Genomic DNA, 23,381 nt, shown 5'->3' with positions numbered 1-23,381 from the left:
TTAGGTAAATGTAACCCTTGTATAAAAGGCAAAAGGACTCACCACAGGAAGGCGCTCCACCAGTTTTTGATCCCCTAGACAGTTGTTGGTATCAAACCACGAATCAAAATCCTGTATCAACAAAATCATTGGTTTATAAGAGGCTTCCTTTCAAGGTACAATAGCATCACAATGGTGAACAAATACAACTCTCATATGGCCAGGAAGTAAAAGAACAAATGACCTTATTTGGCCTATTTTATGAAAAGCTTTATAACAAACATTTCCAACTCAATCTATCACTTATCAGTAACTGACACCACTAACTATACATATCCAGGTCTACTTTCAAATTGGGAAAACCAGTAAAATTAATTTGATTCAGAAACAAAAGACTTACTTCAGCTGAGTTAAAGACATCTGGCAAAAGGAAGTTGAGAAGTGCCCAGAGTTCATGTAAATTGTTCTGAAGTGGAGTTCCAGTTAATAGCAGTCGGTTGGTAGTCTTGAATTCCCTTACAATTTCTGATAACTGAAGGACAGTGAGACATGTCCAAATATCAAACATATATATTTAAACATTACTAGTCCCTACACCATCAACTAAATAACCCACACAGATCTCTTGCTTAGTGTAAAATAAATTACCTTTGATTTTTCATTTTTAATCCTGTGGGCCTCATCTATAACAAGGTATCTCCAGTTGAACTTTTTGAATACTGACTTCTCTTTGATAAGCATTTCATATGATGTTACACAGACATCCCATTCTCCAGGCAGCAACACATCTCTCACAAAGGCAGCCTAGGTAACAAGGTGACAGCTGGTAACTGAGGCTTTGTCAAATTTCAAGGGAGTTAAGTTCCACTTTTTCCACAGGGAAAAGTCTAAGTACATGATATGATGTCCTCTGCCCTATGCAGGTCCATGATGCTCAAGAAATAAGGGGAATTTCCTCAGTCAGAGACATAAAATCAGAGTGTTGCACCTATGCAAGGAGCAAATGATGTTTTGAAAAATGGGGCTCTTACACTGTATTATGTATAACACTTCTCCCCATCGCCGTTCATCCATCCAGATAAAATGGAACCTCTTTCCTCTTCAAATGTCAAATATGTAATAGATATTTGGAAATGGAAAGGATACCTTAGGGTACATGCTAATGTACTTCCTTCAATTAGGTTTTATGATTATGACCTTTATTCCAACAATAATTTAATGTTTTAATTAAATTTGCAACCATTTTCATTGCTGCAAGATGTCCTTCATCTCCCTCTACTGTAATTCAATGAAGTGGTTTTCAATCACAATCAGCAATATCTAACAAGAAATTTTAATACCTCTTTTCAGGAATCTAAAATGGATCTTTCATGTTTTAAAACAAACTTCATACCAGTGCTATGGCAAGGAATAATTCCCACCTCTACTGTAAGCAAATAATACACATTTTCCATTTTGGCAACCAGATGTGGAATATTAAATGTTAGTTACAAAAAGAAAATGAAAAGACTTAAACTCCTTTAAGTAAGAATGAGCAAAGTTGAAAAAATTAAAAATTAAACTAATAATCGCACCTTGGTAAAGAATATCCATTGGTAATTACAATGTCTCTTGACTTATGACATGTTTCTGACTAAACATCAAAATCTGGATGCAGGTTACTGGGTTCAGTCTTCATATATCTTTAACATCTCTGATTTTCAAGAATTCATTTGCTCAGAAAATATCCATTACATTTGAAATAATAATCATATTTGAACACCTTTTGACAATATTGTGATCTGCCCAGCCACAGACATTCAAAGGAGTGACTTACACAATGCAAAAGATTTCTGGAAATAGGTTACAGCAGAATATTACTTGTGCACTTACCAAAAATGCCAAAAATGTTGAAAATAGCATTTATTCTTTTGAAAACATCAGTCTAGCATTTATTCTTTGCAGCAATTTCTTCCCAAATCCACTCTTCTTGTTTCTGTACAGATGATTTCTTTTCAACCAGGGTTATGTTGCCTACAATAACAGCAACAAGGATGTTCAGGAAAGGGGAAAAAAACACCAGAAAAAAAATGTACAGAATATTTAATTTGCAAGAAGAAAATAAACTACTGCTTTGCATTCTTTATGTAACAGCAGCAACTCTGCACACATTTGCACAGAAGGGGGAAGCACAGCAGCAGAAACAGGAAAACAGTTAATATTAACTCATCACCTTAGAAAAATAAAAAAATAGACAGTATTTTCCTCTTTCTTGCACATAGATTTAAAATTTCCTGGAAGGACATCCTAGACTTGCACCTCTTCTTTGGGTATTTTACTACAAGTCTACAGCTTGGCCTGCTCATCTTGCCCAATGACATGAGATACATGTGCTGCTTTTGACAGAACAGCGGGACATTTTTCTGAACAAACTCAACCACTGCTCCACTGCTTTGCCTGGCCATGTGCATATTTGGATTATTTTTGTGCCAACAATGCAAAATATTTTTTCCTTAATGACAGGTTTTATTTTTTATTTCTGCTGCCTCTAGTTATGAAATTCTCCAGAGAACCATTTACATGAGACAAAACTGATTCTCAGAAAATATATCAGAAATACCAAAGTAAGGAGAATGCATAATCTAGTGGATGAAAAAGATAAAATACCTTATCTACTTTGTGTCATATTCTGGCAATCAAATTATTGCACTTGCAGTATCCATCTCTGTCAATAGGATGGGTCACTGGCTTCTGCATTAAAAGCTCAGTTTAGCAAAATCATCACTATTTCTCAAAAAAAAAAGTTATGATCTCATTGAAGTCATGTAGGACAAATGAAATCACTGTTTTTTCAGGGAATTATTTGTCTCTCCCTCTTGGCGTGGTGTTGCCCCTTTTGAAGAAATGTATCTTAAATACAGTTTATTTTCTTTCTCTTTAAACTTGCTGTTAAGGCATATGCTTGCATCCCAGACACTCTTCATTAAACATTCCTGTGCTGATGCACAAGCATCATTACTCCCAGAAGAGTGGAGAAGTTTTAACTACCTCAAACATCACAGCAATTAAGGAGATCCACAGCTAGAGGAGATCCAGAAAAGCTTTTCATTTTGAACATCAAGTCTCATTATTCATATGCAACCAGCAAACCAGGTCATTGTTGCATTTATCCAACCAAGTTCTTGTCAAAGGGTGGGAAGGAAACTTGGAAAGGCTGAACTTGGGGCTCAGGAATCTGCTCCCAGCCTGCCTTCTGCTCCAAGTCAAGCTTGAACACCAGACAGCCACCGGTTACCCTTCAAAACGAAGGTCAAGCTAATTAGTTGAGAGGATCTATAGAAGCATTTTATAACAACCAAATTAATACTAAATGAGTTCACAATGATTCATATTATTCCTGAACAATTAAAAATGACAGGGCCATTATTTTAAGTCTTGGTCCAGTTTACAGCTACCTATCCCACACCAGGAGATGTGCTGCTGAGCTAAAAATACATTTCATCATTGGGAGCAATGAATCTTGGGAGGAGTGGTATTTAAACCATCAGATATATATGTGCAGCAAAAAGTGAAGCTCAGTAAGTTTTCTGCCCTTTGTAGTTTTCTGCCCTTTCTAACAGATAAACTTGAAAATCCTAATCCCAGTCTCTTCTGTATAAGTCTCTTACAACTGAAATTTATTTATTGATTTTTGTTGTTTCTCACCAAAATGGGAATTGTAAAAATTTCATGGTTTGCATTTAAAGTCTGAATACATTGGACTTCATCTCCTAGCCACTGAATCTGGTTTGATAACCAGAGATAATTAGTAGCTTACATATTTAAAACAGAATTAGTGAAATCAGCAATGTAAAAAACATTCACTAGAAATTTATCTATTTTTCAGACAATTTTTTTGTTTTATTTTGGGTCTGCTTGTTCATTTGTTTGTTTGTTCCATAAGGGATAATAGATTTTGTAAGAAATTGAGACCCATATCATATATTTCTCTTCAATGCAACGTAACTCAGTAATTCTAAGTTATATTCTATCCATTGCTGGTTCAGACTTTGACAATTTTTTGCAGCTCTGAATAATAATTTTAAATACAATTCTGGTGTCTCTTTCTAAAGAACACCTTTATTCTTTCAGGCAGGTGGAAGGTTAGTGCAGCCTGCCTGAACAGCAGATGGCCAGCAGCAAAGCTTTTCCCTGCTGACATGATTATAAAGGGAGCACACTGCTTTGAAACTGAGTTTGCTACTGCTCATAATCATAATCTACTGATTGATTTATAAAGCTCCACCTGAACATTTGCAGAATTTTACATCAAAGACATTTTTTCTTTCATATAAAAATACAGGAATTATTCTGAAAAAAGCATGATCCTGCAACATAGACCTTCCAAAGCATCCAAAGTCAAATCTCAAATGTTCCTGGTTTCCATCAGTAAAAATTTTTATTTTTCAGTAATATCTATCACGAAGCTGCCATTAGTTTTACCAGTCCTGATACTGATTTTCATGGCATTTTAAATAAAACTGAAACATTGTCCTCTAATTTTGCTTCTCTCAAGTAGTAGGATTAAAAACCATATGATTGTACATGTGAAAAAATTATGTTCAACTCTCAGTCACCCATTGTCCTTTCTCAGGTTGCTGTTATGTGACGTGGTATTTTGCTACCATGGAATATCTCAAACTGGAAGGGACACAGAAGGATCAAGTCCAGTTCTGTGCTCCTCACAGGACCACCTAAAGTTAAGCAGCATGACTGGAGCATTGTCTGGATGCCCCTTGAATTCTGACAGGCTTGATGCCTATTATATTATAGAATATATATTTTAATGTAATTTGCATCAATGTATACTACAGGCCGATCTCTAAGTCTGACCTAATTGTCAAATATGGTATTAATAATCTTCTGACTTATTATAAGAAACATTTTGCAGATGTTTCCCACAAAAATTTAAAGGCAATGTTAGAGATTCCAATAAAGCTTATTCATAGCAGCTATGTCTCATATTTAATTTCATATTCTTCTAAAGCACCAAGTGCCCTGGCCTATTCTGTTTTCTTAGGAATCTGTGGAACACTATATTATTTATAAAATGTAATTAATTTTCGTTCAATCTATCCATTCATGGTGGCTTAAAAGAAAAAGCTATAATCCACCTTACTGCTTTTGTTGCATGCTCACTATTTACATTTTTGTGTAAAATCTCATTATTCAGACTGCTGATTGAATAACTTTGAAGTGTTTTGTGTCTCATTAGCAATGCTGCTCATTATGCAGAGTATGATGACTAATGGAAAGCCTTTGCCTCACGGCTCCAGGTGATGGAGATTTTTTTTATCATAAGCTACTGTTCAGACATGAAATGATTATAGAAGTAACAATAAATAATTAAAAACTTAATTACAATTTCCTTTCAAGGATTGTCACCACTTTGCTGGTGTTTAGGTTTTGTTGTGATGCTGAATGCGGGTGTTCCCTTCTAAATGCACATAGTCTGGTATGACAAATATCAACTCCAAAAATGATACATTTCTATCAGTGACACAAAGTAAACAAGGGGGAGAAACCTCTGACAAAGGTTTTGAAAATGCTACAGTCCCTAATCCTTTAGATCAACACAGGCCAATTGCCTCAAAGTGGGAATCCTAATACTAATAATGCTTCCTTTAAACCAAATAATGCTCCAGATAGCCTCAAGATATGGAAAACTTGCATTCCTTACACTAAAAAACATAATATTATATTTTTTCTTTTTCTGCATGGAAAAATACATCCCAACAAGGTGATCTATGCAATAGTACCAATAAAGGGAAAACCTCAGCCCAAGCAGAAATAGATACAGTTACACACGGTCTTCATCAGAAGTCATGTGTATGATTTCTTCACACCAGATAAATAAGGAATCCAGTAGGGACATAATAAATGCTCTGGAAAAAAACATCTGATTTGCTTTCCCCGAAAGGTCAACCATGACTTTGTTATCCATCAAGTTTGTAATAGATTATGAAAACAAGAATTTCCAGTTGGGTTTCACGGCATTTAGTGCATTTTCCAGGGTTTCAGCTCTGTGATAGAGAGCATTCAATTTTGCTAAAGTATCTCTAATTTCCATCATTAGGAACAGCTCTTTTTTAAGAAAAGAGGTGAATCCAATTTTGTTTTGCTTTGTTTGTTACATATTGTAGTTTTTGATTAATAGCTACTTTACACACAAAACATTCAGTGCCGTCCCTCTACAAAAATTGCATCATTAAATGTTTTTAAAAATCATGGTCCCTGGAAGAATTTGTCTACTTGTATTTTATGAACTATTTCCTGAGTTAAAATGAAAACCAGAGTTAAGCTGTCAAAGAAAAATGAAAGACATCCTGAAAAGACACAGAACTAAAAGGAGCCTATTTTTAGTTTAAAGGAAGTACAAATGTACCACACTTGAATCATTATCCTCATCAGGATGACAGGTGATGCCAGGGTAATAAATAAAGTCTCTGATTAGAAATGAAATTGCTATGACAGAATCCAACGGCCACAAAGCCTTCAGATTCCCCTCTCTGTCCTCTGCATACATTCTTCCTCTTCCTCCACAATAAACTGTCTATTGATTCTAATTCAAGGATACACTGCAGGGAAGAATCAGCAAAGATCAACATGAGAAAACAAAGCAAACAAAAATAAGACATACAGCTGTCAGTATAAAATTTTCTAGCCACAAAGCGAGCCTAAGGAGGAGACACCGACTGTACCAGTGAGAACACAGGAAAGCCTTTTGGCAACAGTTAGTTCTGGTTTACCAAAACACCAAAGTGAGAAGATTGCCACTCTGTGCTACAGATCTCCACTCTAAATCAGGAAATGCAATAATAACTTCAAACACACACTGCAGATTCCCTTCTCAGGAAAGGAGAGCAGCCCTGCTGCTATGCTGGTACTACAGCCACAAAAGGACCTACCCATGTAGGTCCCATTTTCAGGAAGCAAAATGCAATTGCAGGGATATTCCAATAGCAGCAAGCCCAAGCAAATGTGTCTCAAAGTATTCTTCCTTGGCTGTGTTGTTTATGACTAAACTGCATCACAAGTAGCAGTAAGTGCACTTTGAACAATCATGTGACATTTAATTAATTAACCATAACCATTGTTTACATGTAAATCAGGTACTCATTAGAGAATTAGAAAATCATTTCTTTTGAAGTGGGATTATTTTTATCCATTTGACTGATAAACTTAACTCTTCATTATATTACTCTTTGCCATCTAAATTAGTATCAGTAGGATTTGATATGACCACATACACAGATGGCTGCAGAAGCTGAGAACAGAGACCACCTTCTTATTTAAACTGAAGTAAGTGAAAATACTTCTTCCGTTTCTCAGATTTTGCCTTCAGGAAACACAAATCTGCAAGTTCCAATGGGTTAGATGAGATTGAAAGTATATTGAGCATCTTTGACCTAAGGTGTGGGCTTTTCCACCTATACTGCAGGGTGGCTTTTCTTAGTAATTGCATTTACAGCCCTTTGTAAATGTGTTTGAGGATTGCTCATTTCCACAGTCTAGGGCTGGAGAAATGAAATCACAATAAACTGATCTTTTGTGCCCCACCAATCAATAATGACAAACCACAGAAGTCCTTGTACTACTGGAATGCACCAAGGACAGTCCTGAGCACTCAGCCAGGCTGCAGCATGGTTTAAATGGCTGCCCTGGTAAGATCTTTGTGCATTCCTTTATTTTCCTAATAGAGACTCCTATAATATCTGAAGCTAATTTGTCATAAAATACTTGTCTTCTGTCTCAGTGTGTCTTACAGTACCCTCTTCTCTCCTAAGTATTTACACAAGTAATGACTTGAGGGGCAGAAGGAGGCAGAGATTTTCCAATGCCTTTCTTCTTCTCCGCCTGGGTTACAGTTTCAGCCAGCAAAGCAAGGCTTGTAACAAAGAAAATTCATATGAATTCAGTTCCATTGTACTCCACGTATCAAAGCTCAGGTCCCAAAAAAATTCAACCTAATTTTTAAATATTCTCTTCAAAGCTCACAAAGCTCAGGGTGCAACTTTCTTCATTCCTCAGTTCTCAGAGTAATAAAATTCAGTGGTATTTATTGGCTCGCCTAGAGCTGCTCAACTTTTTCTGCTTTGGTTGCTGTGGGACTTGATATTTAAAAAGTTTTCATTGACTTGAGTGCAGAGTTGTTACCTTTACTGGCAATAGCAATCTACAGCCAAATTTATATAGCTATGATGGTAATTTCAATAGCTAGCCTGTTTTCTCAGTTTCATAATATTACTCTGTTATTAAACTTTTATAGCAGAAACTCTTAAATAAGTATCTCCAGCATTTCTACACACCTTAGAAAAATGGCTCTCATAACTGGATACTCAATACTGTCACCTATCAGAATGTGGTATTGTTATTTCTGTTTGGTTCTGTTCTATTTTGCTCTTTCTTTGTACATTTACGTATTCTACAGCTACACAAAATATTATTATTACCACCCCTCCCAATGTTGTGAATCTAGGCATTCAGTCCAATACCACATCAGGTTGCTCTTTTCATGACCTGCCCATTAGAATGTAATTTGCTGTGCAATGCTGGTAAGAACGTTAAGAGTTAATAATTTGTCCAGCCCTCTTTAACAGCCTAGAAATATGGACGGTACAGATATGACTTATATGTGTGACTTATATGTATGGTCACAAGGGTTTTCAGGATGAAGAAGAGATGAGAATGTTGACTCCATGATCAGAAGGCTTGATTTATTATTTTATGATATATGTTACATTAAGACTATACTAAAAAGAAATAGAAAGGAAAAGGTTTCTTCAGAAGCTAGCTAAGCTAAGAATAGAAAAGAAGGACTAACAAAGATCTGTGTCTCAGACAGAGAGCAAGAGCCAGCTCTGCCATGAGTGGTCAGGAAATCCAAACATCCACAGGAGACCAATCACGGGTCTACCTGTTGCATTGCACAGCAGCAGATAACCATTGGTTACTTTTGGTTGCTGAAACTGCAGCTTCTCACAAGGAAAAATCCTAAGAAAGGATTTTTCATGAAAGATGTCTGCGACATATACGCACTTGTTGACTGCTGAAAAAAAATGAATTATTGTCCTTAATACAATTATTAAGGACAATACAATTGGAATTAAGGGAGGAATCTGACTTGGACCTGAGGCCACTGCCCTTTGTGTTCAATGATTTGGTTTGATTTTACACTGGATGTCTAAGAGTCAGGAGCCCAATGGTGGCAGCTGAGCCAATGGCTTTTTTTTCAGCTGAGTGGGTTAACAGCATGTGTATTTTTTTTTTTATTTCAAAAAACGAGGCTAAAGCATTTCTATTTTGTAGCCAACCTGCAGAAGAAGACCTTGTCCAGGAGCAGCAGAGATTCCCAGGCAGCAAACTGAGAGCCAGTGCCTTGCCACAAAGGTGTACTTGGCACAGATGTGTCATTCTGTGCACTGCTGGCTGCGTTAATTTGCTGTGACTTTGCAGCCCCGTATTACAAAGACATTTTACTTTTCACACAACATCCACTTTAAATTAGTGGAGAGCAGGTCTCTGAAACTTGGAACATTTCCCAGACAAAACACAATGCACAAAGCTGTAACTTGTTCAAGAAATGATAGCAGAAGTTAGAATATGCTCCTGATGAAGCTGTAAACTTCAGCTGGTAGACTTCTCAAAATAAGGCTCAATGCTCCTGCTTAGTGATGAGTGGGGTGAAAAGCACTTCCATCTGTTGTATTGTGCAGAAATAACATCAACTTCAGAGAGAAAGCTCTTAACCTGTTTGCTTTTGCTGGAATGAAAAAACCAATTCAGCAATTGATATTTTGGAAACAAGTCCCCAGTAATCATAATATTTTTTTGGATGCCAGATGGCCTGGCCTGCTCTCCTAGTCTGTGCATCAGAATAACTAAATGCTTGTATTTCTTGATGTGTCCTTTTAGGGGTGAAAATGAATATATAAACTCATGAAAATTAGAAGCTCTGAGATGAAACCTCCGTCCTGCTGAACTCATGGACAATTCTGCCATTGATTCAGCACTGTTACATTTTCATCACTGCTACATCCCAGAGTTGAAAATATGTCTGGTTTATTTTGACAATGGCATTTCCAGACAGATAGATTGTTTCCTCATATTATTGCTTCAACAGACAATCCTTAGGAACTGAGAGTGCTCTAAAAATCATTTTATGACAGTTGGCAAAGGCATGTCCAAAGTGGCAAAATCAATCTTTTTTGGACTATTATTTTGAGTGACATATTTTATAATGCTTTCTTTGTTAAACTGTAAACATACAAACTGCATTGCTCATATTTACAGGTCAGTACCTATGCAATATACAATTGATAACCTGTAAAAAAACAGGTGCTTTAAAAGCTTCCTGAAACAAAAGTTGGATTTCAAATGTTTCTCTTCACAATTTCTTGCAAATGAGCATCATAATCCACTCATCTGAAAAAAATGTAGTGTTTTGGAGGTGTTTACAAATGTACCCAGATTTCACCTAAATTTTAAGTTCCCTAAAGACTGGGGCAATGAAAATAAATTTGAGAGTTTCATAGGCACTCAGCAGAGTCAGATAGAAATGTCTTTGAAAACTCCTTGCTGTCTGTTCACTGTAGAGTACTCTGGAAATTCCTGGACTTGAAGAAAGTTAGCTACTACATTAGTTAAAAAGGTTCTTTCTTCAGTACCTTGAGTAAACCAGTACATCTTTCCTCTTCTTTGAATTCATGTAGCGACAGTAACCGCTAAATGGCTACCAATTTCTAGTGGTAAATTGCTGTTGGGTTTAATTTCAGCCAAGCCCACCTTTCCTCAGTGTAATTTCATTGGCCTGAATGGACGCACCTTTCCCTCACCTTGTATATGACACAAAGACTGTGTGGAAGTATTTCTAGATCAGAATGGTCTTACCCATGGTTCCTGCCTGACAGGACATGTTTGGACTCACAGCGTGTGACGCGTGCCAAAACACAAAGACCTCCACCAGACCAGTGCTCCCAGTACAGCGCTAACCATTATCCAGGGTGTGCCTGTGAAAAGCAAATGCTCTTTCCAAACAACAAGCATTTTAATGCTGATTCCAAAGGGACTGGAAACTGGACTAAGGAATTATACAATGAACTGCTGTCATTTTTGCCTATTCTTTCAGCTAATAAGACAGTGCTAGAGAAGGATTGTGCACATTTTCTTGTCGTGCTGCACTGTTACCATCTGGGTTGTGGTGCTGATGTAGCATTGAAGATGAGCTGAAGAGTGACTGTTGGATATTTATAAAGAATTCTGCGGCTAACTTTGCTCTAAATTGGGCATGTAATGAATGCATTACTGCAAAGCAGGGAAATAACACCTATTAGCGGCTAGACAGGAATCATCACAATGGAAAATCATTTTTTAAGCTGCAGTATTTTCTCAGTTATTGCTTTGCTTTAAACTTTAGTGAAAAGCAATTACTTTATTCTTTCTCTTTACTTTTATTGCTGGTGATTCTTATGCTAATTTTTCCTTCTATGTTTGATTTGATTTTGAACAGGCTTTTAGAATTCAAGATTAAATTGAATTGGTGATACTGCCCTACCATCTTCACCTCCTACCTTTCTTATCCTCGACCCTCACTCTGGGTTATCAAGAATTCTTAAGAAATCAGACTGAGCAAACCAAAGCTATAACATTTTAAAATGTTTCTTGTTCTAAATAAATTAGACAAATCAGCACCCTCTAGTCATGAAAATAATAAAAGTTTGGGGGGGTTATATTTAGCTTATTCATTATTTAATAGTTAAAAGAAGCAAAAGTTCCCTGCATTTGAAGTGTTACCTATTTGAATTTTTCCCCTCAAAGAATCACACATCTCCTGCAATTAAGTGAAATATATATTCACTTGTGGTACCTTGTTTGTTCTATGCCAGTGACTTAGGTCTGTATAAAACACGTAAATTTTTCCCTTCCAGTGAATTTAGTCAACAGAATGTGCTGGTTTTCAGAGGCGTCAATAATTGCTTCAAGTAAACAAAAGAACCTGAAAATTAACAACTTACCTTTGTATCCACAAACCTAGAGGTAATTTTTTGATCATCCTTTTTTTCTTAGGCTACAGTATTTTAGAAAAAAAAGAATGTTTATTTATTATCAAAAGTCACTATCAAGACACAGAACTAGTGAAGATTCACTTTGTTGAACACTTAGAGCAGAAATTAAGGAAGGAGCTGTCCAAGGTCCCCTGTGATCAAAAGAGAGAAACTCTAAGTGCAAATCTAGAAAATCATCTGTATTTGTGATCTTTGTATTAGTTATAGTTAGGGGAGATTAAACTTCAGCTTCTTTTTAACCAAATGAATTCATCAGTAGCATTCCTGGAAGAAACCTGCGTAGTGTGCCTACAATGACTGCAAGAGTGCTTTCAATTTCCTTACCTCAGGAAGATCAAATGATGCAGAACCAGAAATGGAAATTATTCTTTCCCTAATGCTGGATCAAACATAAAGGCAATATTTTTTAGAAACCAAAAAATGTTACAAGCAAGTAATGAAATTCCTTCCTGCAGGCTTGGGGGCAATCTTTGATGTAAGCAAACCTGAAAATGTATGAAAAAAAAAACTTTGAAAAAGGCTCCCTGTTTTTCTCCCCTTTCCTGAACTCTGCCCTAAGACACCATGTTCTATTTACAGCTGTAATGTCAGCAAACACTGGGCTTCCATTCAATTTATTTTGGAAAGTTTAGAACAAAAGACATATTCAGACTCCTTGCATAGGCCTCAGGCAATCGTGTCTATTTCATTATTTCAGAGCAGACATTGCAGGTTAGCTGGAAAATTGCAGGAAAAATGATTGTCCCAGTCACAAAGGTGGCAGTACCATATCTTTTCTTTCTTTCCAAACAAACCCAGGTGATTTAAAAACATAAAAAAATCCTTTAAAATTATTTATCTAACAAAGTCCAGGGACATAGGTAAGGCTTTCATTTTTTATGCCTTTGAAAGCTCAGAAAACACAGCAATACCCACATAACAGCCGTGGTGAAAAAGAGAAATATGCACTTAACATTTCAAGAACTTCTGTCGAGTAAAAATCAGACAGTATTTTTTCATTTCTATGAACAGAAATTTCTTTAAATCCTCACTGCTAGTTTTAAGATCAAAGAAAAGACATTGTGACTGCCGATGAGCCAGGAGATGAATGATTTAAAATAACTTGCTATTCTTACTGCTGATTCAATGAATTTGAGCATGGTACATGGAATAACTAATTCCCAGCTTGTCTGGCCTAACAAATGAGTCACAGTTTTAGAAAACAGCAGAGTCATTTAAAGCTGTGATTCTGACTTAATGTTTCTTAAACTGATTAAACCCTGAGCATTGAGCAGTGGTGCTCAATGCATTGTCACATGTATTGATTCCACACAGACCTACTGAAATCCTATGTTTAAAGTTACACTAAAGCAGGCATTGCAGCAGGTAAGGAGTTCATGTGCAAAACATTAAGAGCCCTAAAATTCCTTTCTGTCAACAACATATAGGCTGTCCTTTTGAAACCTTCCAGTTGTAAATAGCAGGTCTGACAGGAAGGGGAATGCAGCCCAGGCATCTTGCACTGTCTCTTCTGTGGGCTTGAAGTCTTTGAAGGCTGGAGGCTGTACAGGGAACTGGCAGAGATTACAGGACAATTTTTCAAAGGCATGAAGAGTTCTCAGGGACCCAGCTCCTCTTCCAAATCCATGAGTGCTGGACACCTAATTAGCAAGGGGACTTTGAAAATCTCCCCCTCCTTCTCTTTTATGCGAGTTCTTTGCTATAGAAACTGTACTGAAATAGAAATCTAATTGGGAAACACTGTGACCAGGAAAGAGAGGTGAGGACGTGGATTAACTGCACATATCAGTACAAAAACTTTTTCCTCAGGGATGTTTATTGCACTTTCTGGTTGAAATCACAATCAACATCTTGACCAGTGTGCAAATCCTTTTATTTTTCTCCTTCAATTTCAACATTTGGTGTGTTATTTTTCAGCAATATTACTTTGCTTTCTGTTATGTTGATATTAGTGTTGTTTCCACTAATAATAATAATTTGAAATAATACAAAGGCCCAGATCTGTGATTAGAGGGCAGGACACGTTCAGCTTGTCTGTGCTAGGCCTGATGAAATCCTTCTTGGATGGGCACAAGTCCTGCCTGATTTGACATTACAAGGTAGCAGCTACAAGCAGGTGGATGATCACTGCATTCCCACCACCCTCCCTTCTCTCCCAGGTTTGTACCAAGGTCAAGGAATGATTGGCCAACCACAAAATTGCATCTCCATTACCTTTCAAAATGTAAACTCAAGTGCCAGCTAAAAGCAGTGTGAACTGGGAGCTGGAAGCTGGCAATAGGAGAATGGAGAACCCCAAGATGGTTTGGCAAGACCTGGTGTGTGTGTGTCTGCATTATTGTATTACCTGCAGTGATAAACCAATCCTCTGCAGAGTTTTACATACTGCTGGCCTTGGAACAGTCATTTTTTCATTTCCATTATTATTTTCCTAACCCTTCTCCTGTGCTACTTCCTACATGACATTGCAGGTGATTACTCCAAAGCAATGCATGTGGTGTGCCACCTAAGTCAGCTTGGACCACTACAATAAATCATTTGAGTCTAACTTCTCCAAGTTTTGCTCATTTTCAGGTCAGGTACTCCCTTACCGAGGCTCTGATTTCTGAAGTGACCTACATCCTTGGTGACAGTACGTCTTTGTATAACCACTTACAATTGCTGAAAATATTTTATTTCTATTATTTCGTGCTCTCCTGATAAATGAGGATCAGCAGGTCACCTGACAGTAATGAGGCTTGCCAAAATATTACATCCTTTTATTGTCATATGCTTTGAGAAAGGACTCAATTTTCTCCCTTGGGGAGTGGAAATTGAATAGAAGTGAAAACAGATCAGGCACATGGACTACAGAATGGTTATTAAGAGTTTAGAAATGTTTATGCACAAATAGAATATTTCAGAAAAGAACCAGGAATGGTCATTCTCATGGAAATGATTAGAGAACTAAGGCTGTTTTGATGAGAAGGACAGAGGCCACAGCGGCACGTATGACTCCACAGCAGAAGAAGCTGTTACAGCCGCACCAGACGTGCTGGTAGCTGAGAGCAGAGATGGGCCTTCACATCTCCTTGGCAATAGCTATTTCTCTTGCCAGAAATCATTTTGATCCTTCATCCAAGAGAAACTTTACTTCTTTCCCTTCAACGTAATTCTGCTTTTTGTCATTCTGCCAGCTGATTCAAAGTCTCTGGCTTAGTGCCTCGATATGACACATTTTCAACTTGCCAAAAAGAAAACTCCTCTATAGATCCATTTTGGCAAATAGTTAGCGTCGTGAAGCAGGAAAACCAAGGTTTCACTTGACATATGTAACTGATTTTAATCCATGTATTAGACTCTAATATTGATAAATTGGCCAGGAATGGCTCCAACAGTGACTACTGCCACACTGCCTGGGTAACAATTAGCTTAATGACACAAATTACTGTGATTCAGCATGCCAATTTCCCCTTTGTCTTTGCAAAAAGAAAAAGTAGGCAATATCTAAACCTTTGTTAAATAACTTTAAAACTTCTGAAATGCTTTAAAACACTTTTTGTTTACATTCCATACAATTCTTCCTCTCATCACTTAAATATTGTACAACAATTAATTAGGACATCTTTCATAAGGGGAGTCATCCTGAAATTATTCCTTTCATTCAGCTAAGTTTTCCTTGTTTTACATCATTGTTTTCTCACAGAAACATTTGAAGATAGAGAAATGTCAGTAGCATAATCCAGCATGGATTTATTAATTTCTTTCACTTGGAATCTATTTTCACACCATGAGTTATGGTTCTGATGGCAATCTTGCATCTTTCAATGCATGCAACTAATTGTACCCTATGAAACAGGTAAGTATGTCAAAGTCATCTGACCGTTTCGATTATTTTTTAAAAGAATAATGGAAATTAAAAGGGTACTGGCTTGCCAAAAAAGCTTTTATCTTTAACAGAAGGATTGAATATGTGAAATTTGGAGGGAAATGCTTGCAGATCCCAGCGTTCCCAACACAAGCATAATTCTGATATGTGTAACTCTAACACTTAGGAAGGTCCCTACTACTGAGTGTGATTATCTCACCTATGCATTATCAGCACAAAGCCTTCAGGGCAGGCTTCAACCGCTCCTTTGCCTTAAACAGGCCAGCAGAATTTTGATCAGTGAATTCCATTAGGAATTACTTGTCATGGTGATATGCAGCTAGATTTCATTTACCATCCTTTTATTACAGCCTCCTGCAGCTCAGTTCCTTTTGTTACAGTTCTGTATGCTGCTACATTTTGCCTTGTAAGCTGGTGGGTAGCCGAGTGTACTCCCCACAATCCATTAATGTAGTCAAACTTCTGTTTCTCCCACTCCACATTAGTGAGGGAAAAAATGTCTGGCACGTGCACTCTCCGCAATACAATAGATGTTAATGGCTCTAATTTAAGAATACTTCTTGCCAGGAGGAAGAAAAAGGAAAAAAATTGAACTGCTTTGTATAAGTTCGGTTTCTTACAAAAATTCTGTTCAAGAACTGAACCATTAAAACAGCAGACACATGGAAAGTAGATCCAAAGGAACAGGGGGTCAGATCTGAATCCATTTTTACTTACACCAAGTGTTTATGCAGCCAAGGCACTTAAGCAGCTGCTGTTAGAGACAAACATCTATCAGACTAACACAGGCCAAGTTCTCTGTTTCTCACATAAGATGTTTAGCTTTAGACAGAGGGAAGAGGTGGTGTCTGTCACTTCTTTATGCTGAGAAGGTTTGAGGATCTGCACTATGCTGCTATACAGGCCAATTTTTCAGAACATGTCAGATGGCAGAACTCCATCTCCTAATATTAGTGACCAATTCTGAACTGTAAAAATGCTCAGACCATCAAGAACTAAGACCTTTCAGTTGAGGCAAGCAAAAAGAATTCAAATACTTTCCTTTTCTACACTTGCAATTGGATTTTGGTGTTCCAACTACAAGAAAACGCTGTTCTCTGATGTGCTGCGCACAGAGACTACAATGTATAACTTCAATGCCTATAAATAGTTTGTCTTGTCATCCTTCCAGTTTCCCCTCTCCCTCCACTCTCATTGAAAACGGTACTTACAGGAGCTAAGCCAGGAGTCCTTCCAGGAGCCTTTTCAATCCATTAATTTACCTTTCTGATGTGAGGCTGTGGTCTAGGTCCAACATGGCAGGTCAGGGTGGTACTTGAGGAAATAGAAGAGAAATACACTGAAAAGAATGATTCTCTGCAAATGGCAATCCTCAGAGGGAAGACAGTGTTTCATCTGTGAAATAATAAGCCCATTAACACATGTAGAACACGTGGAAATGTGTAGGAGTAATTTAAACAAACAAGGGAATGGTAGAGCAAACACACAGCCCCCTAAGGTGAAGGCTTTAGCTGAGATAAACCACTTAGAGTGTACTCTGCACTCCTTGCAACAAAACAAAGATAAACTCAGGCACCCTGCACTTTCCAGATCTTAATACTAAACTCAAAAACACTGAAATTCATCAGTCACTCACTTGAACCAGTTTGGAATGAGTCCCTTAAGGAGAAAAAGTGTATCCATGAGGATATTCCCCACCTTCAAGCAGTTTGAACATTTGCCTTGACAGAGAGCGTAACCCATCCAATCACCCACGCAACGCTGTACATGAATAATTATCAGTTTATGCTGATAATTAGAGTCCCAGAGAGTCCCTGCTCTGGCCTCTGGTAATGACACTGTCAGCAAGCAGAGCTCATCTGTCACTCCCCAGCCCTGTCTGCAGGTTGGGGAATAAGAGTTTTGCTTACCTCTCCTGGAGTTACTGGACAAGTACAGAGCACATCTGCAGCATTCTTTAAAACTGTTGGCTCCCAAACTCCACTTCTTAGGTAGTGAGAAAAGTTGAAGAGTTGAACAGGATGTATCTTTGGCACCCTGAATATTTCTCCTTCAAGTGTTTCTGTCATTCTCAATCATTAACACAGACCTACTTGAATACAGAGCTCTTTAAATACTTTTAAATGTTAGTTGCTGTCGTTTCTCTGTTAGCTTTTGGCAATGTAGGAAAGAACAAGAGAACAAAGGTCTGGAGAACTTTGATCCCCTCAAATACTACAGGCTTGAAACACCGCATGAACCTCCTGATACACTCACTTCAGCTAAGATTGTCTCCTCTGTTTACTTGCCAGAATATTGTGTTCAGCTTTACATTTTATATTTCACACTGTCATAACAGAGAGTGATATTTTTATTTGTGCTTGGCCTGTAAAAGCATATAGAGATCATACTGTTTGATATTATTTTCTCCTCATATTTCACTGAAATCTCAGCTGGCAGCTTCCTGGCACTGAGTACATTACCTGTGAAGCTCAGTGTACCTTCTAACAATCTCTTACTCCAAAGCTTACACTTCCAGTCATAACTCAAACTTGCTTTTTTCCCTGCGGTGCTCTCCCTCAGCAGATTATGGAAGTTGAGTTCTATTAGAGGATTAAAGCATTGATAATATTTATTTACATCTGCATTGATATAATTTCTGGGCAGCTTTACTGAGAATACAGAAAAGTACCTTTTGATTGAAAGGAACACTCAGGAATTGAACTTTGAAGGGCTGTGGAGTTATTTGGTGCCGTTATCCCTAATCTGATGTGTGATGCAGGAAGGTTTCTACTTTCATATTTCTACAAGTAAAATCACTTAAAAGTACTAGCATTTTTGGGTTTTTAGGACCTAAGTTCATCCTGATCAGCATTTGCCAGTAACAAGAACCCATCTGAGAAAATATCAAGGTCAATCACAACACACAAAGGAGGGATTTCCCACAGACAAGAATTTAAAATCACACTTCTCCTGAGAATCCCAGAAATCGTGGGTCTCCTAGAAAATATTACTTACTACTTTCCCTTGATTTTACTTTTGCTTACCACACATTCCCCGGTAAATCACTCACTGACATGTCAGATTTGATACATCAAGTCTGTCTGCACTGTTCACATGACACAGAAATCTGTAACAAGTATTCACTTGGTAACCTCAGGAATAAAGGGAAAACTTGCAGTTTAACCATCTCAGCAATACCCCATGAGCTTTTTCTGTCTTTGGTGTACTCAGTGAGCCTCAGACCACCATTGAAACAACCCTGGGTATTTCTGGGAGGCCATAGCACCTTCTTATTTCTGCTAAGGATCTAATCATGTGTATAGAAAAGGTTATTAAAAATCCCTACTGTGGTAAATGAGAATCACTTTATTAGTTTGGTAAGGCTCCATAGCCTCAATTTGGTTTTCTTAACATTCAATACTACAACACTGAATTTTATTTTTTTCCCCTAGTTCGTTTCCAACTTAGGCTATTTAAAAACTGGCATTAAAAAAATTAATAAATTTCCAGAAATTGCTCTCAGGGCTCAAAAAAGAAGCACAGACAGCATTTTCTCCCCATCACAAGCCATATTTGTCTTCCTGTCCAGGATGCTATCCAGAATAAAGGAGGGTGGTCAGAAGGGGAAGAAGGACAGCAACTCCATACTAAAGGAAAATTACAATGCAAAATGAGGGAAAGGCAACAGATGGAGACAACTGCTGTTATAGATCTACACTGCTTCCTCTACTCTAAAAGAATATTTATTGACCATCTGCTGGCTAAAAAGGTGAGCATTTCCTTCAGAACCTAAAATGAAGAGGAAAAAAAATTAAATGGGTTTTTCCCAGTGCTCCAAAACCAACATGAAGCACACATTGAAGTTTATTTCTTTTGTTCCTTCCTTTTTTTCCTACTCTTTCAGTGAGGAGCAAAAATGGACCTACCTGGCTTTGCCCATTAGAGTTATCACACACCCATCATTTTAGGGCAAATAATGCATTTCAGCCAGTATAGGAGCAAAGGAATAAATGAAAGAATCAATCTTTCTCAAAGCAACACCAACCAAGATAGTGTTGACTTAACCCTTGTTTTCAGTATGAAATTCAGCCTGAAGAAACTCGGTTTATAAAGACAAACTACTAACGAAACACAAACCCATTATTTGAATCTTGACTCCAGGAGGATGAAGCCCGGCTGAATTTGTTCCTCCTTGGATACCAGCCCAGCCTCCGGTTTTGTACTTCCAGAGCTGGGGAGGAGAAGCAAAGGTATGGAAGAAAATTGCTACCCAGTTTAATTGGATTTCATCAACTACAACTGCTTACCACCTATGCACGTTACCATTCTCCAATGTCTCACTGGCTGCTCTGGGGAGGATAAAGTATCACAGGCAGTGGGAAAATGGTTTCCCTGCTCAAAACCTGGAAACATCCAAGAAAAGGCATCATTCAAGTTCTCGGAATACTTTTGCCCGCCTAAGTAACTTATGATCTGGAGGGAGTTCTACTCAGACTGAGCTACTGATACTCTGATACTGAGCTACAGAATATCAGAACTGCTCAATGGAACTGGAAGGAAGATCAAGAGCTTCAGAGACCTGAATCCTTGAAAGTCCTTTTTCTACTGAGAATACCATCTCAAGACTGAAAAACTGTCCAGAAGGAAATGAAGACCTAAAACCATCTGCCAATAATATTCTGATTTTTCAAGCCTCTGTGACATTTCTGCATGACTACATTTGAGGAATCTTTCTTCAAAGTCACTTTTTGGCTACAACATCTTGTAGTGGCCTCAGTCTCACACAATATTAATTATTTAAATAGAATCTCAACAAAGTGATTTACCTGCCATTAAAAGTCAAGTCCATGCAAAATGAGTTTCTCAACTGCTCGTCCTGGCCTTCCAGGCGTAAAACACAAGACAAATAGAGAATATAGAACCAATTCCAGCATAACAGGAAAAAACAGATTTCTTAAAACATTTTTGTATGTATAAAATGCATGCACTTCTGTAAAGTGACACAATAACATCTACAGAAAAAAATAGACACCTGCTTATGTTAATTAGATGAGAGTGACATAAAACCCAACAGGTTTGGGTTTTTCCTTTCAAATTCACCCATAGGTCTTCCACAGCTTGTAAGAAATGATTCGGGGAAATAGCAGATGTTTCAAATGGTTAGTCTGTTATTACAGTTCAAAGAGCAATAATCTTTATTAGATGATTTTCAAGACACCAGTAGAGCTGCATTAGGAATATTTCAAAATGCAATATTGGTATACTGTCAGTGATTTTAATTTTATAGAGACCATTTTCTGTATTTGCATCATCTGCATCATTTGCAATGCTAACACTGCTTGTTCACAAATTAATACAAAATTGCCTATTTGCTTCCAGCTAACTACCCAGGTAACGCGATGAACGTGGACCATCACTGGATGTGAAAGATATTTAAAAATATTTTGATAATTTCTACTCACCCACAAAAACAGATTAACAACTCTAGAATTTAATTCATTCTATCAACTTCAGAAATAATGGAAATATGTATAGCCTTACAAAATCATTCTCTGTAAATGGAATTAAAAGAATTTAATGGAATTAAAAGGATTGGAAAATTTCTCCAAACCTTTAGTAGCTTCTTCTGCAATTTTGAGAATACCTTAATACACAAGTGAGTTTTGATTTTTGGAATTATATCAGAATAAGCAAGATAAAATTAAAACAGAATAAGCAAGATGAGATTAGAAAGATTTTTAGACTGACTATTACTTAGACTTTTTTCTATTATTGCAAAATAATGAAAAGAATAATGCACGTGCTTAGATTGATGACACAACACATTCTCTGGACAATAAACCTCAGTAAGGAATCAAAGAAAAGTTATCAAGATGAAAATTCAGATCTAAAACCTTAACACACTGGAAAGCAGAAACAGATTCCATTAAGTGGCAAATACTGTTTTGCAACTCCCTGATTTCATATTCTGATTTCAAGAAATGAAATGATCCCATTCCAAACCCAGACACTTGTGCTGGAATAAGTACTGATTCCTCAGAAAACCATAACTGTTCATGAGCACTGAACACTGGCAAGAGATTTTTTTTAAATGAGTAACATTGAAAATAAACTCAGGTGAGTGTGTGCATACTTAGATAAGGAAATATTTAAATGTTCTTTTCTTAAAGCCAAGTGGTTGCAATATATCAGCATTGTGAATTAATTTATTGATTCCTATCTCAGATGTGACATCTTGAGAAAGATTTAAGAGATAAATAAATTTTTATATCAAACTTAGTTTTCCATGACCTTAATTAAGGTGAGGGTTAACTTCAATAATTCACTAAAGAATTGATTCAGGGATCATTATAACATAGCTTGAGAATATCTGTCTACCTGAAAGTTACCATGTTAGTACACTATCTAACTTTTTAAACACTACTCTATGCCTTATTGTCTTTTGAGTTTTAGAAGAAAAGGTGAATTCATTAATGTGTGACAGACAGCTGAACCTTCTCACAACTGATGGTCCTCTTGGCAAGGGCTAATATCAGGGGAAGAGAACTGGAACATGCAGACCATGACACACAGCAGGAAACAGCACAAAGCAAGGCTCAATCACTCCAGCAATAGTTCCAGCACACTTTTTATAGTTTAGGTACCACAAAGGACAATTTCTTGTCTGTCAAGTCCTTACTGGAGAGAATAGAAAGGAAGAACAGGCTGCTCACTTATCCAAGTGATGGATTATCCAGTGCTGTCTACAATAACTGCTACACCTTTCCTTCTATCTATCTTGCGGTGCTGTAAATGGCCCTGCTAAATCCTGTGATCCACGGTTAGGGCCTACATAGGGCAAAAAGGAAGAAGGATGATGGTTTCCCTGATGGAAGCTCATCATCTACCTCCAAGCAAACTGTGATGGGAGTAGTGAAGAAATTTCCTCCCATGCCTTTCATAAGCAAGTAGCTTTTACTCTTGAAAATGAGAGCATGCTCCTTATTTCAGTTTACATAACCTCAAGTGTTGATTATCAGTTATAAAATTGCCCTTTTTAAATATTACACATAACTATTTCATACTATAAACTTCTGCAACTCTGATTTCAACAGACAGATGTTGAGTTACGCAGCATCCTATTTATTTTTAGATGTTGTAGCTTTATTTTTGAAAATTTCAGTCTTGCATTTAAGGATCAAATACGTCTATCTGTGTCTATGTCAGTATTAGTGGCATAAGAACAGCAGGTCAGCTCTTAGCTAACACAGGGATAATTTCTATAGTCCTGCCACTGCAGAAGTCTGGAAAACACCAGTGTACTGCTGCTCTGAATTGTCTCTGATTGTGTTCCCAAATCACAGAACCTTACCTGAGCACCATCAGACTGCTCTACAGCTCCTTTAAGCCCTGTCTGTATACAAATATTTTCAACTGGCTGCTACCATACAGGGCAGAGCACTGGGTTCCACCGTGTGAGCTAAGTTGAT

At 37.3% G+C, this 23,381-nt stretch overlaps 1 protein-coding gene and 1 long non-coding RNA gene across 4 annotated transcripts in view; one reads left to right on the top strand and one right to left on the bottom strand.

The window, feature by feature from the left end:
* The window catches only part of LOC139586174 (uncharacterized), a 132,707-nt gene that overhangs the window by 40,755 nt on the left and 68,571 nt on the right, over nucleotides 1-23,381 (bottom strand). The gene's annotated exons all lie outside the window — the stretch shown is intronic.
* The window catches only part of LOC139586170 (uncharacterized), a 266,979-nt gene that overhangs the window by 175,492 nt on the left and 68,106 nt on the right, over nucleotides 1-23,381 (top strand). The gene's annotated exons all lie outside the window — the stretch shown is intronic.

Source organism: Agelaius tricolor, unplaced genomic scaffold, assembly GCF_023055355.1.
Source record: "Agelaius tricolor isolate 1412-34295 unplaced genomic scaffold, bAgeTri1.0.p SCAF_106, whole genome shotgun sequence".
Lineage (NCBI taxonomy): Eukaryota > Metazoa > Chordata > Aves > Passeriformes > Icteridae > Agelaius > Agelaius tricolor.
The sequence above is the reverse complement of the archived record's forward strand: the minus strand, read 5'-3'. Positions and strand labels throughout refer to the sequence as shown.